Below are 17,419 nucleotides of genomic sequence, written 5' to 3' on the forward strand. Positions count from 1 at the left end.
TCATTACACGTGGTTTCAAAGCTAACTTGTTAGAAATTTGTTGGTCTCCACAACAAATTTTAGTTTACCCAAATTAATCTTTTTTGGCTAGAAAAAAAATCATGTTCCCAACCAAGAAAACAACAAGTGAAAAATTAATAAAGCAGGCAAACAGGCAGGTGGGTGGATTGGTGGGTGGGAATTGTTGAAAGGGGCAGCTCCTGCCAGCTTTATTTATCCAGTCACCTTTTTTAATTTTGCCTTTCTACACCAATAAGTAGGCTCTGAGGCTAGTATAGAGGAGTGGTTAATACGTAAATGCAAGTATACCAAACCACAGATGAAATGAAGTCGCCTCTTTTGATTGGCTACATGTAGTTTTGATGCTAACTTCTGAGTTAGTTTTTTGTTTTTGGCAACAAAAAATAGGTTAACCAAATATAATTTTTTGGCCAGTATAAAAACTATGGCAAACAAAAAAAACACGTGAAAACAAAGCAGGGAACCAGGCAGGTGGGTGGGAATTGGTGAAAGAGTCAGCTCCTTACCTGTTTTATTGTGCCATTCCTCACCAAGAAATAAGCTAGTAGAGAGGAATGGTTAGTATGTAAATGCAAGTTAACCAAACCTTAGATTGTCTTCCCTTTGATACAAATTTAAACAAATGATGTAATCTTTAGGAAGAATTGAAACTGAAAACATTGATTGAGGTTTTTTTATTGGCAGTACATTCTTTATAGGGCTAGTTGGGAGAATTAAATTCTCCCAACTAATTTTGTATTGTAGTAAGTCCTAATGTCAAGATAAAAATTATTTTCATTGGCCATACATTCCTTATGGAACTAGTTGGAAGAGTTACATGTAGAGAGGGTTCACTGTAATCTAATACTGGCTAACCTTTTTTTTTTGCAGAAATGCATGTTTATGTTTAACAGTAGCTTTCATCATAGTAACCTTGCTGGAGTGTTCATTTGGTAAAATTACCAGCCCAGTTACTCGGCAACCGGGCTAGTTTTCCTTCTTATATGAAGACAACAAAATTTGTACAAAATAAATTTTATTGAGGGGAGATATAGGAAACTGGGCTAGCCCAGGTTACCTGGCCCATTTAGAGAATGTTTCTTTTTTACGTGTATGGCCACATTTCTTGCAGCATTGTGAAAGGTTTAAATTGTATTAGTATTTTACAGCAATTTAGGGACCCAAGAGGGTAACCGCCTTTAGTTCATTGTCATTCTTTTGTGTGGTCGTGCCATCCATCCATAAACCGAAAATAGCTGTCCCTGTTTTATGATCAGATGGTCTGCACACATAAAAGAACGAGCTATCTTACTTAAAAGTGGTCACACGCTTAGGTTCCTTGTTGTAAATGAGATGTTTATGAAAGTATTTTGGATAAGATAGGTTTTTTGATAAAAGTGACATGTTTTTTAAAAACAAATTAATGAAGCGTTGATGAAAGAAAGTATTTTAAATGAGTTGTTCAAGAATTTAGATAAGTTGGACTTTTACTGTGAATGAGATGTTTATCTATGAATTTATTTGTTTCATTTTGAAAGTATTTTAAACGAAACGTTGATGAAGAGATGTTTAAGTATTTTAGAAAAGAAATTGGGCTTCTTGCCATAAATGAGATGTTTATGAAAATATTTTAAATGAACTGTTGAGGAAGAAATGTTTAAGTATTTTAGAAAAGAAATTGAGCTTCTTGCCATAAATGAGATGTTTATGAAAATATTTTAAATGAACTGTTGATAAACAGATGTTTAAGTATTTTAGAAAAGAAATTGGGCTTCTTGCCACAAATGAGATGTTTATGAAAGTATTTTAAACGAAACGTTGATGAAGAGATGTTTAAGTATTTTAGAAAAGAAATTGGGCTTCTTGCCATAAATGAGATGTTTATGAAAATATTTTTAATGAACTGTTGACGAAGGAAAGTATTTAAATAAGATGTTAATTTACTAATAAATACCAAAAAACGATGATCATCAAATTGAGTGGCAATGATTGTACAATAGCATGGGTTGGGTAACGCTATCGAAGGTTTTTTTTTCTATCTGGGGCATTGGATTGACCTATCTTGAATCCACTTATCTCGTCTGATGGGGAGTAATGGGTGAATGTGGAAAAATTTCCATGTGGAATTAAAACCCCCACTTGAAGTAACCTCTTACGCAGAAGCTGTTTGGGATAGTCACGCAATCTTTTGCCGCAAGTTCGTTTGAATGTGAATGTCACAAAGATATAACTGCAGGATGCGGACCCTCAACGGAGGTATTTTTTGACGGTATAGAATTGTGTTTTGAAACTGGCAATTGATTTAATTTTTTCACCTTGAATTAGCCGGCTCGTAAATGAAAAACATTTCCTGCAGTTGGTGACGTTAGGTGAGACGCAGGTTAGGGTTATACGTTAAGAGTGACCTGTGATATGAACAGAACAATAGCGTGAGATGAAAACCGCTAAAAAAAAAAAGAAACAAATTGCGTACTCAAAATCAATTTATGGTAGTAAACCAAACTTGACAAATGTCCTAGATAAAGATTAATCTTGTATGGAGAACTTAACACAAAGGGGCTTTACATATGAGGACGATTTTGATTTGATTTAAGTGAGCCAATGGTTCAGCTTTCTGTTGCCAATTTTCATTTTGTTAAACCTGGTTTAATTAAAGATGTTTTGTTGGTGTGAATGGAGCTGATTAGTAAAGTGTGTTCGAGCTGTATACATACAGTGATCTACAAGGAAGAAAGGACATTATTTGACTCGATTAGCTTGGTAATGAAACTTGGTGATTTTTCTATTTCAAATGCAGTTTTGGGAACAATGTGTGTGTTTTGCAAGAAAGGGATTTAACTTTTGGAATGGCTTTGTGGTTCTCACATTTTTTGTTTAACTGAGTTGTCACGGTTGTCATCCCGTTCAAGCCTGAATGTTTTCAGGCTTTCTTTTCGCAACTGCTTAAGTTGCACACAAACTGTGAGGATCTTTCTTCTATTTAATGATTTGTCAGCGTGATGTTACGGTGAATCTCAAAATTACACAAGTTATAGATAAAAGTAAAAAAAAGTATTGGGAGTTGTTGCATTCAGTGTATGTCACTTCATTTGCTACAGCTCACATTCCAGAATGGTTTTGGTCATTTGAGATTGTTTTGGTTTGTTTGAAGGGGGTTTAGTTTTTCGTACATGTATTGTTAGGTATCGTTTTCATACAAACCCCTTTCCCAACAGAGTTTAAATCTGAGTCCGTATGGCACAGACCCTTTCCTTAACCTATTCGTGTAGTCTTTAAGCCCCACCCCTTGGAGTCTCGTCAGAAACTGCAAATTCTACTGTTGCGTTTCCTTCAGAGTAAAAACGACGTGTGACTGCGATCCAGTTAGCCAATCTACAACAACAACAAACAACAACAATATTATGAGAAAAGACAAATTACAATATTACATACCCACAATTAGCAAGAGCTATTCGAGGTGGGTAGCATTTACAGTTGTTTGCACGCTCAAAAGGAACAGAAAATTAACAGCACAAAAATAGAAATGATTTATTAAACAAAGGGAAAGAGAATTAAATAAGAAAATAAATGAATAAATAAAACACCTAAATGACTAATTATTATTTAGAAAGTTAAATGCAAGCTAACTAAGTAGTGACATAAGATTGATACGAGTTACAGCGTTTATATCAACATACACCTCCTCAGTCTCCAGAACCTTTAAAAGCAATTCATGCAGTTTACGCTTGAAAAGTGTTTTACCTAACTTTCTTAGTTGAGGAGGAATTTTATTCCAAATGCTCGTTCCAATTCTAGAAAAGGACAGCAGCTGTTGGTTGTCTTGAAAGTTGGACATGAAAATTACCCGACTCTGAAAATCTAGTGTAGTGAGAATGGATCTGGTCAGAACGAGTGAACAGTTCAGAGAATTTTGGAGGAACACAATGGCTAAAAATATCATGCATTAGAGTAGCAGTATGTTTAAAATAGAGCATATTCAGAGGCAAAAGACTGGAACTGACAAACAGAGGGATGGCATGAGTTCTACTATCAGAAAAGTACATCAGACTTTCTTGGTTGCCTCATGTTCTGTCAAGCTCTGATTGCTACAAATCAGATACTTTAATTCACTCACACAATCTAAAAATAGCTCTTGCACGCTCCGCATACCTATGTTATGGTATGGCACATAGATACTGAGTTTTACTGAAAAGACGTGGAGTACCGAAAAGTGCTTTGTACGATACTTATGCACTCGTTATGAGTTTGTATCAAATACTCATTCATTCGATTTCTAACAGATCGTGCATTAATACCGTACGTGCGCACCGTTATATATCCCTTTTCAAAACTTTCGCTGTTTGAAAAATATAGAACAGCAGCATCTTTGAAAACGGGTGTACGTGGTGGTTTTAATCTCATAAACGGGTATGAAATGGACGTTAAAGTGTCAAGAAACAGACAAACTGCGTTTCATGTTATTCAAAGACATTGTTTTAAGCCCAGCAGCACGAGACGAGAGTACACTTGCACTTAATGCTGTACTTTCATCGATCATAGAAAAAATCTTACTTCTTCATGTCCGTGAACGTCATTTTATCTTTGTCTACAGCGTTCTTTATGTGCGTCGTGAGCATGTTCGGCAAGTAGATGTACTATAAAATCACTGACAAAATATGTTTCATTTTTCTCCAGTGCAGGGAAAGAGCGTTAAGCCTAAGGTGCCAGTGGACGAGTTATCAAGCCTCTCTGTACTTGCGAGCTGAGATGAGTAATGAGAATGAAAAGGAGATCAACGTCATCGATGGTGACGATGAACAAAATTTGGATGATAAAGGAGAACAAGCTGCAAACGTTGAAGAGAGTGAAGAGAATGGGCGTAGTAATGACCAAGATGAGGAAACACCGATGAAGGAAAATGTAAGCTTTGAGGGCCAGGATAGTGAGAACACCGAAAGTGAGGATGAGGAAGGTGATGAAGATTGCCAGGAAAGCGAAGACGACAAGAACACTGGACGAAGACAGAAAAGAGAATGTCCGCTTTCACACTGTGACAGTAAGGTTGTTCATCTTCCAAGACATCTTAGAAACGTCCATAACTGGAGCAAAGAGTATGCGAGGACAGCAATATCAAGATTCCGTATGACGAAGAGGTATGAGTTTTCAGATAAAGAAAAGGCTAAGGCTGGAAATCGAAAAGTAAAAAAGGTAACCACTGAAAGAAAATGTCAAAAGAAACCTTGTCGCAAGAGAAAACTTTGTCCTATTACAGGGTGCATGACCTCCACTGACAGACTGCCCCAGCATCTTCAAAGAGTTCATAAATTACAGCGCACTGATGCCAAGTATAAGGAAGCTCTCTCAAGGGCAAAGGTAATTTCAAGTGACAGACCTCATATATTCCTCAGAATGAAGCAGGAAAGACAAAGAGAACGACAGCCAGATGTTGATAACTCAGCTGCAATGTCGCCAGATGAAAAGGAAATGTCTCTAGATGAGAGTGGTGAAGAGATTGAAGAGATGGTAGAGGTCGAGTCAGATGATCACAAAACTGATGCAAATGAAGGCAGCTGTGACCTCAACAGCCAAACCTCAGAGAGTGCTGACATCCAAAGTGAAAACGTTTCTAAGACTCTGCGATAATTTCGAGACTGGCTTGTCTCTCCTGATGGAGGCAAAAAAGATGGGAAAACAGCAAAGCAGCACGTGTCCCAGCTAAACAGGGTCCTTTCAGTAATTGGCGAAGGAAGACTGCTTTCTTCGTTGGTGGACACCAAGAAAATAAGAGACATCTTTCTTCAGCAGTATGCCGCTGAGAACTACCATGCGTCCACAATCAAATCGTACCTTATGAGTTTGCAACACTATTGCTCGTTTTTGGTAACAGATCAACCCAGGGGCGTCCGATTTGACAAAGAGGAAGTCCTCAGTCTGCGGGAGAAGCTGATGAGATGGTCATCATCGTATAAACGCGAAAACACCAGACCCAGACGGGAAAAAACAGAGGAAGACAGAAGTGCCCTCATAACTCCGGATAAAATTCGTGAGTTTGAGAGAAACTAGGCAGCAAGAGAGGCTATCATTCTTCTGGGTCAACTTTGCGAAGCCCACACTATTCAGATAACCCAAGAGAAGTACACCCTTGTTAGGGATTATCTGATCGTACAGATAATGATAGACAATGCCAACCGAGCTGGAGTTGTAACATGTGTGACTGTGGAAGAATTTGAGAGGGCCACACTCGAAGCCGACCGTTATGTTGTGTGCCTCCTGTGTCACAAGACCTTGTACTCTCATGGTGCCGCACAAATGGTGTTGACAAGCCATCTCTACAACTACGTAAAAGTTTTTATGAAGGAAATGCGCTCCCAGCTCCCAAATGTCAATCTTCTGGACAAAAAGACCGCAATGTTTCTGTCGTGGGGTGGAAAGCCAATGGAATCTAGCCAAATGACGAAACCGTTAGGGTCGATTTTCCAGAAAGCGGGTGGGAACAGCCCCGTGCATCACACGCTTTATCACAAAAGTGCGGTCTCGCGTTGTCACGATGAGCACAAAGAGATCAGCGGCAACCTTGCCGACTTAATGGCACACCGCGAGGTTACCGTGCAAAAGTACTACCGGGTTCTTGAGAAGAGCAAAAGTTCAGTGAAAGCGTCTCAAAAACTGCATGGAATCATGAGAAACCCAGATCAAAGCACAAGTAAACAACAAGCACAAACAAACTCTCAAGAAGTCACTGAGGGAAACACAGCAGTTCAAGATGAGTCCCTGATGGCAGAACGGGAACGGTGGAGAGAAGAGTCCATAAACGCTATCCGGACGCTGTTCGCTGAAGAAATTTCTGCGCAAAACATCACGATTTCTTGCGTAAGGCAAAAAATACAGGACGACCCAATACTGTCCAAGGAAGAGCCCAAACGAGTGTATGACAGAGTACGGGCGGAATGGCGATTCAGAGCCACACCTGATAGCTGCGACAAAGAAACAGCGAATCTGCCAGAGGAGAATGAATCCATCGACAACTGCGTCAGCAGGATGTTTCAAGAAAAAGAAGATGATCAGCAAAGTAGTCATTCGTCAAACGTTGTGTCCCCTACTGACACAACGGGCAAGTCTCAAGGTGTGTTTGCCGCCGAGCAGGTTCAAGCTCTCCTACGTCTCTTTCAAGATATGATTAACGGCTCTCCTATTTCAAAACCGACCATAAATGCTACCTTAGTGAAAGATGGTCTTGGCAAGTCCCTGTTAGAGAAATTCACCTTGGCACAGATTGTAAATAGGTTGAAGTATGAAAGGAAACAAAAACGAGAGAAGCAGAAAACCGCATTGACAATTAAGATTAACAAACTATCCAAGTAAATTATATTCTGAGAGTTTTCTGAGACTTCAGTAACATTCAATTTCAGTGCTGAACGCTTAGTCTGTATACTGTGAAAAAAAAAGGAATTTTGGCCCGCTAGTTATTCGGTTTGTGTGGTATATACTAAAACAATTATTCCCCTCAGTGTCGGTGAAAGTGGTGGATATTTACCTCGCCGCTTCGCGGCTCGGTAAATATCGGCCACTATTCACCTCCACTTTGGTGAATAATTGTTAATTATTAATATTAGTATTACGTTATTTTTTTCTTTCAGTGACAAATGTTACCAATGTGCCATATGTGAGTTACCAATGTGCCACCGCAAGTTACCAATGTGCCACGGCAAGGCTACAAAAGTGTCGTTTCATCTGGCTCTCTCTCTCTCTCTCTCTCTCTCTCTCTTTCTCTCTCTGTAAAGCAGTAAATTTTCTTTTACTGATGTAAATTCCGTGGTTAAATAAAGGTCATTCATTCATTCATTCTCTCTCTATTAAGGAAGGTCGTTGGAAATTCTAATGGGGGATGAGGACCTTAAAAGCTTAAGACTCTGACACAAAACTGGGAATTCTAGGGTGGATGGGTCAAGCCAAAAAACCTTCCATGGGGGTATAGATATTTCCTAACCCTCATGTAAACACTGACGCTACAAGCAAATCCTCAAGTACTTCAAGTAACTGTCACTTGAGAATTGGAGCAGGAGCAGACCCACCTCTCCTATCCAGGCTTTTCTCTGATGTCTTCCCAACCCCAGTGGTACCACAGTTGACACATGTCACGACAAATACTGTTTTGTGATTCTTCATCACAGTCAATCTCATTACGCTCTAGGCATAGATTGTCACATTTAGGACAAAATGAAATCTCTGTAAAACTGGGAAGTGCCTTCACAACAAATCCCTTCAAAAAGAACACTAAGCTCTCTTGAAATTTTTGCCAGAACACTGGGTCAAACAAAATTTCTAGAATTAGTGGATCTCCCACAGTGGTCTATACTACAAACTATCCCTTTGAACACTGAGCAAGTATGGCATTCCATTTCCGACAAAATTCAAGCTCCGATGAATAGTAGAGGGAAACGAGGGAGACCTTCGTATAAAATCGACAAGGAACAGCTTCATTTTTTTCCTTGAGCAAGGGTTTAAAGTATGTGACACAATGCAGCTATCAATGTTATGCCCGAGAGGGGGACCACAGGATGAGGTGGGGACTTTAATCGTCTGTGCGCGCCCCATGTGGGGAATTTTAGCAAACTTTGAACATAAATGATAGCCCCGGGATCGGGAAGTTTGAGCAATGCTAAAAACTGTTAGCCTGATGCTCGCGAAGTTTGAACGATGCTAAGAACTGCTGGTCCCCTGCCAGAGAAGTTTGAATGATGTCGACCAGGATTTTGAATGTGGGGGGCTTGGATACGAGTGTTCCGCCATCTTGAAAGTAACACGTGCCTTTCAGTTGCAATAAAATGGAGGAACGAAAGGTAAGATAACTAATCTTCTAAAATTTCTTCCTTTAGGCCCGGTTCATACGTTGAACTTTACATGAGCCGAACCTAATCATTTGGTTCGGCGCATGTAAAGATCGACGTATGAATCAGTTAGGATGCATGAAAAGAATCTATTCTTGATGTGCACACGCAATTCAAACCGACAGAAACTTTCCAATACAGGCTATATCAAAGGCGAAGCCTGAAGACTTCTGAGAACAAAATCTTCAAACACAACATTTGAAGAAAACATTACTCTATTCAAACAGAGATTATGCTACAGATGTTACCTCGATAACCTTAAAGAAAAAACTCTTTCACAAGCCAACTTCCTCGAAAGAATGTCGGCACTACAAAACAAGCAAAAAACGCGCAAAAATATTTTGCCATTTGCTACGGAATATCGCCCTTCTGTGACTAACCTAAAACAATTCAGATGAGTAAATGTCACTTGATAGAAAATCAGCCTCTGCTAAGAGAGATCTACAAAGACCCTTCCGTACTTTCGTACAGAAAAGGGAGATCTTCGAAAGACATACTCGTAAGAACAAATTAGCTTTGAAGGTCATATTCTTCCCATCTCGACCAATAGGAGCTGTGTTTGGCCTGTCTTCATTATTTTATCAAACAAGCTCTTCAATGTCAGAATTCATCTTTCTCGCCATTTTGAATCTTGCTGAGTAAAAACAACAGCCGCTGACCACGAAAATCTACTTTCTCACTTGAGCTTTAATTAAGTTGGACTTAAGTTAGGTTCGACGTCTGAATCAACTACCGAACTTAATTATTTGGGTCGACCTTAATAGGCATTAGGTTCGGCTCATGAATTTGAGCGAAAAATATATTTATATATGTATGTGTATATGTTTATATCTTTGAAGATGTCCGCACTGTTGCCTGACAACAGTGAAAAACAAAATTTGAATGACGCCAGACTATCTGGCGTCGTCTGGAGCAAAATTTGCATACATCGGAAAAAATATGCGTGCATGATCAAATTTCAACTGCAATTTTCATCAATATTCATTGGATACAGAACTATCTCTCCAGAATCTTTTCCCTTTCTTTTAGAAATCTTTTTTGTGCAAGATTGCATTGAAGAAATTACACGTTTTGTGGCCGCGGTAAAATAGTTTTCCGTGGGAAATAAATTCATCGAACACGACAGCGCTGCACGCCCGTTGTACATTACGTTGCGTCAGAAATAGATTTTCAACCGCAAACTAGCCTGTGGAACTACGAAAAGACCATGCTCTTCAAAAAAAAAATCCTATGCCCCTTTTAATCTCCTCATTTGATGCTACAGTACGAGTAAAGAGGGCTTTCCACCCAGCCCCAGCTTCGCGAGGTTTTGCGAGTCACATATTTCTAGTAAACAAATACTTTGTTTCCTTTCGTTTCCACCGAATTTTGTTCATGTAATTGGATATTCATGCTGTTCTTTTGTCTTTTTGTGATGCTTGGTTAATGAAGCATAGCAGTTAAAACTCTTTGCTTTCAACAACAGGTCCTTCTGGAGTTTGAACAGAGCAAAAAGGTGGTTGTGATTCATGGTGATTACCGTTCACTTTAGAGTATTCTGAAACAGGCTTTTGAAATTGACGGTGAAATAATAATCCAAAATTATGAGGCTGATTGGAATGATTTGGGGAATTTGGATGATTTTGTGGATGTCAAGGACAGAGCCAAACTCAGGGTTTTAAAAAAAGTAAGTTCTTTGTTATTAGCTGTAAAAGGCTTTTTAGCCAAATAAGTGCTTACACTTGCAAACGTAAACTGTGATATTTCAGTCAGTTCTATTGCATTATAACATTCTAATTTTTTATATTAGTATGTCAAAAGTTACGTGCCCCTTTTCTTTAATTTAATAACAATCGCCTCAATCAAGTCATGCCTATAATACGCATGGTTATACTTCAACCAACAAAGGTAAGTAACTGAAGAGTAAATTGTATAGCTGCAGAACTGTACCTTTTCTGCAATAAATTATATATATGGTCAATTTATCTTCTCTTTCTTCTGAAAAAGTTTGTAAGTGTTGTAATCATAGTTATCTGATTGTCTTCAACACAAAGTTACGAACAGTAACATAAAATTGTGCTGTATACAAAAGCAATGTTTTACTTGTGACATGTTCAATGCTGCCGTGAAACCTGTGCATGTTGCATGCCAGTGTGTAAAATCAATTAACACACTTCCAAAACAATTCAGTTGAACACCAGTCACTGACCTGGCAGTGGAAAAGACCTAAAATCAAAACTAGGGCATACAGGCAACATAATCTCAAAAGTACAGTCTACCCTCAAAATACAAGAGCGTTAGCTCCGGATTGGTCCTAAAGCCAAGGTTGGTTGATTCATATCTGTGAAATGGAACAGGTCAGAGAGGAACCCAGTTTACTAATGGATTTTCTTTACAGTGATGTCTTAAGTTATAGTATATGGCTACCCACAGTTAATAACGTAGATATTTACATTTGTAAATGAAATTTTACTGCCTTTAATCACTTGGGTAAAAACATTAAAAATAGAGAGGGAACCTTTAAGATGCCATGAGTGTGGCAAGAGAGAATGGTACTGTGGCCGTCGCGTTTGGGGCTTCACATGCAAGATACAAAGTTTATGCTTACATATAATTTCTTGAAGACTTAAGGGGCTGACTCTCTCTTAGCAATCATTTTAGCAAAATGTGGACTGTTCAGGTCAAACACATCACTCCTCTTCCCTTCGATCTTTCCATGACCATATAAGCGATTGCATTAAGGTGATTCCTCAGTATTGCACTGCGCATCCTGTACTGCACATAACACACAAAAGTGGCGTAATCTCGCGTGCGTAATCAGCACTGGCAACCTGGCGACTTTTATTAGTGCGGGAAATCTTGCCAGGCATAAAAGAGGTTGCTTTCAAAAAATGTCGGATAGTGTTAGAACGAAAAGTTTATGCCTAACGAGAAAACGATTAACTGAGGGTGGTAAAGGTCCAAGAGAATCCGCCGTTTGTGAATTCCCGGTATTAAAATCGGGAGACGCATTGTCAAGCTGAGTTTGCTTGCAAATCAGCTTGACAGTGGATGCAGTGTGTGTGGAAGGCCTCTTCGTTTATCGAACTGTACTCAAGAGACAGTCTCAGGTCTGGGAAGTTTTCTTTATATAACGTGCTACGAGGAAGGATGCGGAGAGGTAAACGTCTGCCACACGAGCAAAGCTCACTGCGCGCAAGCAAGAGGAAGATCAGTGTTTGACATCAACACGAAACTTGCTGCTGGTAAGTACAAACAATTTTCATAAGAACAAACAAATCCAGTTTGTTTTAAATTCGTAAATATATATTTTGGTGATCTTTAAAAATGCTAGCGATAGGAATGCTGCATGCAGGAATTGGCCCCTCTCATGTAAACTCTCTTCTGACATCAGTCAACCTCCATGGTGTTTCCAAGAACACGCTGAAAGCCAGAGAACGCTAAATCGGACCGGTGTTTGAAAAAGTGGCGAAAGATTCATGTGGACAGGCGATGGAAAGGGAAAAGAGCCAGTGGCTGGGCGAAAGTTTGAATAGTGGGAAAACGGCGAGCAATAAACAGCAGGAAAGTGTGCATGTGGGTATCGGCGCATCGTACGACACGGGTTGGCAAAAGTGAGGGAAAGGTCACAACAGTCTTACTGGTAAGCCATGTAGTTTTACAAAAAGCAGTCACAGCGATTGGGCAAAGAAAACAATGTTAAAGCGATATCCAGGTATATATGTTTTACAAGCTGCGAGCAGAACAGTATAAAGTGATTGATATTTCTCGTGATCAAAGTCGCTTGCTGAGTTTAGAGCTGCTCTCAAGCGCGACCGGCTATAGAAAACAAAGAAAATTGTTCAAATTTAAAGTGATCAACATTTCCTGAATGAAATATCTTTGTTTCAAACGAAATTATCGAACTTTCCGTTCATCTTGGAACAAATAAAAAACAAAGCGCAAAAATAAAGAGAAATAAAAATATGCAGACCACCGAGGGATCACCAACATCAAATCATTTTTTTCCTCGAAGAAAACGAGTCACCGCTGTTGTTTATGCCATAAATTTCATTCAAATTATTTAGCTGCATTTCTAAACCTACGTTTGAGTACAAATGTTTTATTGAGTGAGTAAATTGAGTGCTTTTTGATTATATTATATCACATATAAAACATGTCCTTGTGTTTATGTTTTGTCTTCCAGGAGCTGGTACTATGATTGGTTTGAAGTCAGGAAAGGTTCTTGCCTATGGAACAAGAAACAAACGGTGTGCGATTTGCAAGGCTGCTGAGAGGAAAGGTCAGAGAAAAGCGAGGATCCATGACTGTAGAATGAACTAGGCTGGGTCATCTAAGGCTATGGAGCCAGATATAGGTAATTACAAATTTTATTAAATCAAAAGCAGTTTTATTGAAAATAAACAGGGCAGGGCAGCTGTAATTTAAAAATTGACAATAGTATTTAATCTAAACAATGTATTTCATTAGTATTTTGTACATGGGTTATTTATGATGGAGACAGTAGGGTGAGAGGCGGCAGGCAAGAGGCGGCAGGCAAGAGGCAGCAGCCATCCTAATTATAATTTTGTTAACAGACTTGATTTGAAAAATCTATATCTAATCGCTGTTTCTTACCAGTTCCCAATCCCCTCTGCATTCAAGTGTGATGACGTAGCCTCAAGGTATGTGACAAGTTTTATGTTATTTATATTTTGTAATAAGGTCAAGGGTCAGAAACATGAAACCGAAACTGTGCAGGAGCAAAGGCTGGCAAGTTTTATGGTTAAAACCATTGTCTGAGAGAAAGGGTGCATGACAGAGGATGATAGTAAAAACTTACCAAATTCACTTTACAAGGGTCAAAGAGTTGCCACAAGGCAGCAATTCACTTCCAATATGGAACCGCTAGTTTCTTAGCCCATTAAAGCACAGGACAGAGAGGTTTTCATTTCAGCGTCAAAAGCAATTGGCTTTCCTTTACAATTACACCCTGTGATTGGTTAAAAAAAATTCACTCTTCTTTTTTCAATCAATTAGAAGTAAAACCAAAATCAAAATGTGATTTACTCACTGCCATTTTCCCACACTACGTGTCATGTGTTTGATTTGAGTTTAGGTTTTTTGAGTAGTTGAATGGTGCATACTCACAAAATAAAATTTATTGACTTAGGCCCTGATTACATGAAACTGGTATGAATGCTGTTTCTTTTTACCCAAAGCCAGTCTGAAAAAATCACCTCACACTGGTTTCACTCTGACAAGTCTGAAATCAGACCAACGGAACCATGTAAACATGAATGGAATGTGTCACTGTCAGACCGGTCTGAGATGATTTTTTAGACCAGTTTCATGTAAACAGAAGGAAGCATCAATATTGTGGAGACCAGTTGGGTCAGTTGGGCGATGGGAAACGAAACATTTTATGGGGATGGTTACCAGTACATTTATTATTTAAACCTTGATGCAGATGTCACAGGTGTTGCTTGTTGGCTCCATCTCCAAACTCTTGCACAGATTCAAATTTACCATTTTTAAAATTTGTTACAAATCTCTTACCATAGGTGCTGAGTTAGCTCAAGAGTGTGCGACAAAATATAATGCCGAGGTGCAGATATTAGTTGGGGATGATGACTCTGCCACAATAAAAAAAAGTCAGAGAAAGTGTGTCACACAACGTAGAAAAGTGGTCAGACATCAACCATACAAAGAAGTCTTTTACAACCCATTTGTATGCTATACAACAGAAATTCAAGGGCCAACTTAGCACAAAGGTGATTGAATATTTTGTGAAATGCTTAGGCTATGCTCTGGCACAAAATCGTAACAATGCAGAAGGCCTGAAGACAAGTTTCCAAGCAATTGTCCCACATGCATTTGGGCAGCACAGTGAACATTGTTCTATAACTTGGTGTGGTTTCCTGAAAAATCCGTCTTCTTATTGCCATGGTTCTCTCCCACATGGTAAAGACCTTAAAGTTTCCTTTTATAACATAATTTCTTTAAATACATTTGTAGGGACTTCTTAAAAATATTTATGTCAATGAAGAAGGCACATGTGTTAGTTTTTTGCGAGAGAGAGCAACAGAAGCTTTAAAGGCATCAGCGAAGAAAACACAAAGCTGAACCAGAAGTGGCAGCAGCCTTGGCCTTAGAAGAAGGATCAGAACAACAAATCCTTGCTTTCGAGCGTCTCATGCTAAAGGGTGATTACCATCACAACTGCAACGTGCTAGCTCTTGGGGAGGGTGAAATAGTAGTGAGAAACCCAAGTGTGTCGCAACAAGATCCAAAGAGCTTTCTACTGTGCCCTCATTGCCTTGGGTTCTTCAAAGGCAATGAGCTCTGGAGGCATGTAAAGAAATGCCCCCACAAGTCCAAAGATGGGTCGCAAAAGTTTGCCAAGGTTCATCAAGATGCCAAGCTACTTCTTCCAACATCGTCACTTTCGACCAATGACGTTGATCAAGGGCTACATCGTGCAGTGCTAACTAACATGAAGAACGACGAGATCTCTCACATTGCAAGAAAGGATCATCCCATTTTCAAGTTCGGGGAAGCAAATTTTGAAAAGATCAGCCAAAAAAATGCGAACTATGTTTTGCAAACAATGCGCCAGCTGGCCTGACTTTTGAAGATGCTACGAGGTAAAAGTCAGAATGAGGACAGCCATTTGCAAGACTACATCGACACCTCCAGATTCAACGAGCCGGTCCTTGCAGTTAAAGATCTCTGTGCATTCAATGCAGAATCCTGTTTAGACATCAGGATTCTGTCATTGGCACTAAAGCTTGGGCACAGCCTAAGGCGGTGTGCCCAAGTTCTAAGAAGCTGAGCACTCAGCAGCAAAGACGAGGCCTTGATCAAGCAGTCTAAACGTTTTCTTGACCTTTTTGAAGCTGAGTGGGCCAATAAGATCAGTTCTAGGTCCCTAGCTTCACTTTGGTAAAAAAAAACAGAACAAACTGGAGTACCTTCCCCTGGCCGAAGATCTCACTGCGCTGAAACAACACCTTAAGAGGAAGATGGCCATCTTCAAAATCTTTGAAAGATCCCCGGCCATCACCATCCTGCTGTGTGGAGCTTTGGAAAAACTTAGCCAAAGCCATATTAGCGAGGATAATTATTTTCGACAAAAGAGAGACGGCCACCTTACAAATCGAGCAATTTGAACCTTGCCCAGACTGGGCCCACTGCAGTTCCACCTTAAAGGAGTCATTGACTGAATTGGAACGGCGTCTATGTGAGAGGTAATTAATTCTTTGAAGTTCGCGAAAATTTTTGCAGTCATGATTATTAAACTACTCAAATGGAGAACGGTACTGTAGAGAGAACGTACTCTTGAACAGCACAAGAAATTCGATATTCCAAGCTAGTAACCCCATGCACCTCCAGGAAGAAACCATTTTTATACTTGATCTCACAACTTTTTTTAGGTTGTCTATCCGAATGGAAAGGGTTCATGCCTGTTATCAGACCGAAATGGCTAAAAAACCTAACCCCTTACTAAAAGGAAAGGCTAAAGGCTATGCATTGAAGTTCTCAATTCACTGTGCATAGCAGGCTAGTGACAATATTCCTTGGAATCCTCCAAGTTCACATCTGCTGCAATTACAAGTTGAGGTTTGGATTCCGGCGGAGGTCAATTTTTTTTGTGTGGTCTCCCACTGAAGCTTACACTTTGTAAGATTTTCATGGGTTAAGTTTCTTGCTTACTGTGTATAAAATCCTCAGGCTAGATCTGATTGAAGTTTGTGGCAAATGAAACAAGAAAGTTCCAATCATTCTGACACCAGAAACAAAGGCAGCAGTGCAGCTTTTGATTGATAGAAGACCGGTGAATATTCCCCGGCAAAACAAGTATGTATTCACCCGAGCAAGCCAGGGGTCTTTGGGTCATCTCCGGGGATGGGACTGTGAGTCAGCCACCGTAAAGGAGATCGAACTCATTAAGAAGAGACCAAAAGACATAACTAGCACAAAGCTAAGAAAGTACATAGCGAAAGTTTCACAGGCAACCGCCCCTTATGGAAGTGGACATGGACTGGTTGGCACGACACCTTCGGCATGACATCAGAGTCCATAGGGAGTTTTACTGACTCCACCAGTCTACCGCTGAATTAGCAAAAAAGAGAAAGCTGTTAATAGTGGTAGACTCTGGAAACGTAAAAGAAGTCCTTGGAAAAAATCTCACAGAGATGACTGTTGAAAGTACTTGAAATGAAAATCATGATCATTTTGAAACAATTTAAACCAACTCAGCAAGTGTAGGGGTGATGTTTCAAGTTATTCCTGTGCGCCCATGTGGTCAATGACACCATCATATGCTATGCTGAAGTCGATTTTGTTTCAACCGACGACAAACAACTGGTCCGCAGTAAAATTGTTAAGAGAGTGACCACACCCCTTGTGGCTGACGGCTTCAAGTGCGACTTTAGGAAAATCAAAAATCTCTGTGGACAAGGCAAATTATATGTCTGCTTTGTTAATAAATATCCAGATGAGGATGCAGGAGATGAATGTGGAAGAGAGAGTGGTAGCATGTTGGCAGGGAGTGGAAGCACGTGGGAAGAGGTGGGAAGCATGTCAGCGCT

At 39.6% G+C, this 17,419-nt stretch overlaps 1 long non-coding RNA gene and 1 pseudogene across 1 annotated transcript in view; both read left to right on the forward strand.

Annotated features, from left to right (window-relative positions):
* Positions 1-17,419, forward strand: part of LOC146476994 (uncharacterized) — a 254,304-nt gene that overhangs the window by 144,161 nt on the left and 92,724 nt on the right. The gene's annotated exons all lie outside the window — the stretch shown is intronic.
* Positions 11,738-14,854, forward strand: LOC146477011 (uncharacterized; annotated as a pseudogene).

Source organism: Pavona decussata, unplaced genomic scaffold (assembly GCF_977016875.1).
Source record: "Pavona decussata unplaced genomic scaffold, jaPavDecu1.1 SCAFFOLD_72, whole genome shotgun sequence".
Taxonomy (NCBI): Eukaryota; Metazoa; Cnidaria; class Anthozoa; order Scleractinia; family Agariciidae; genus Pavona; species Pavona decussata.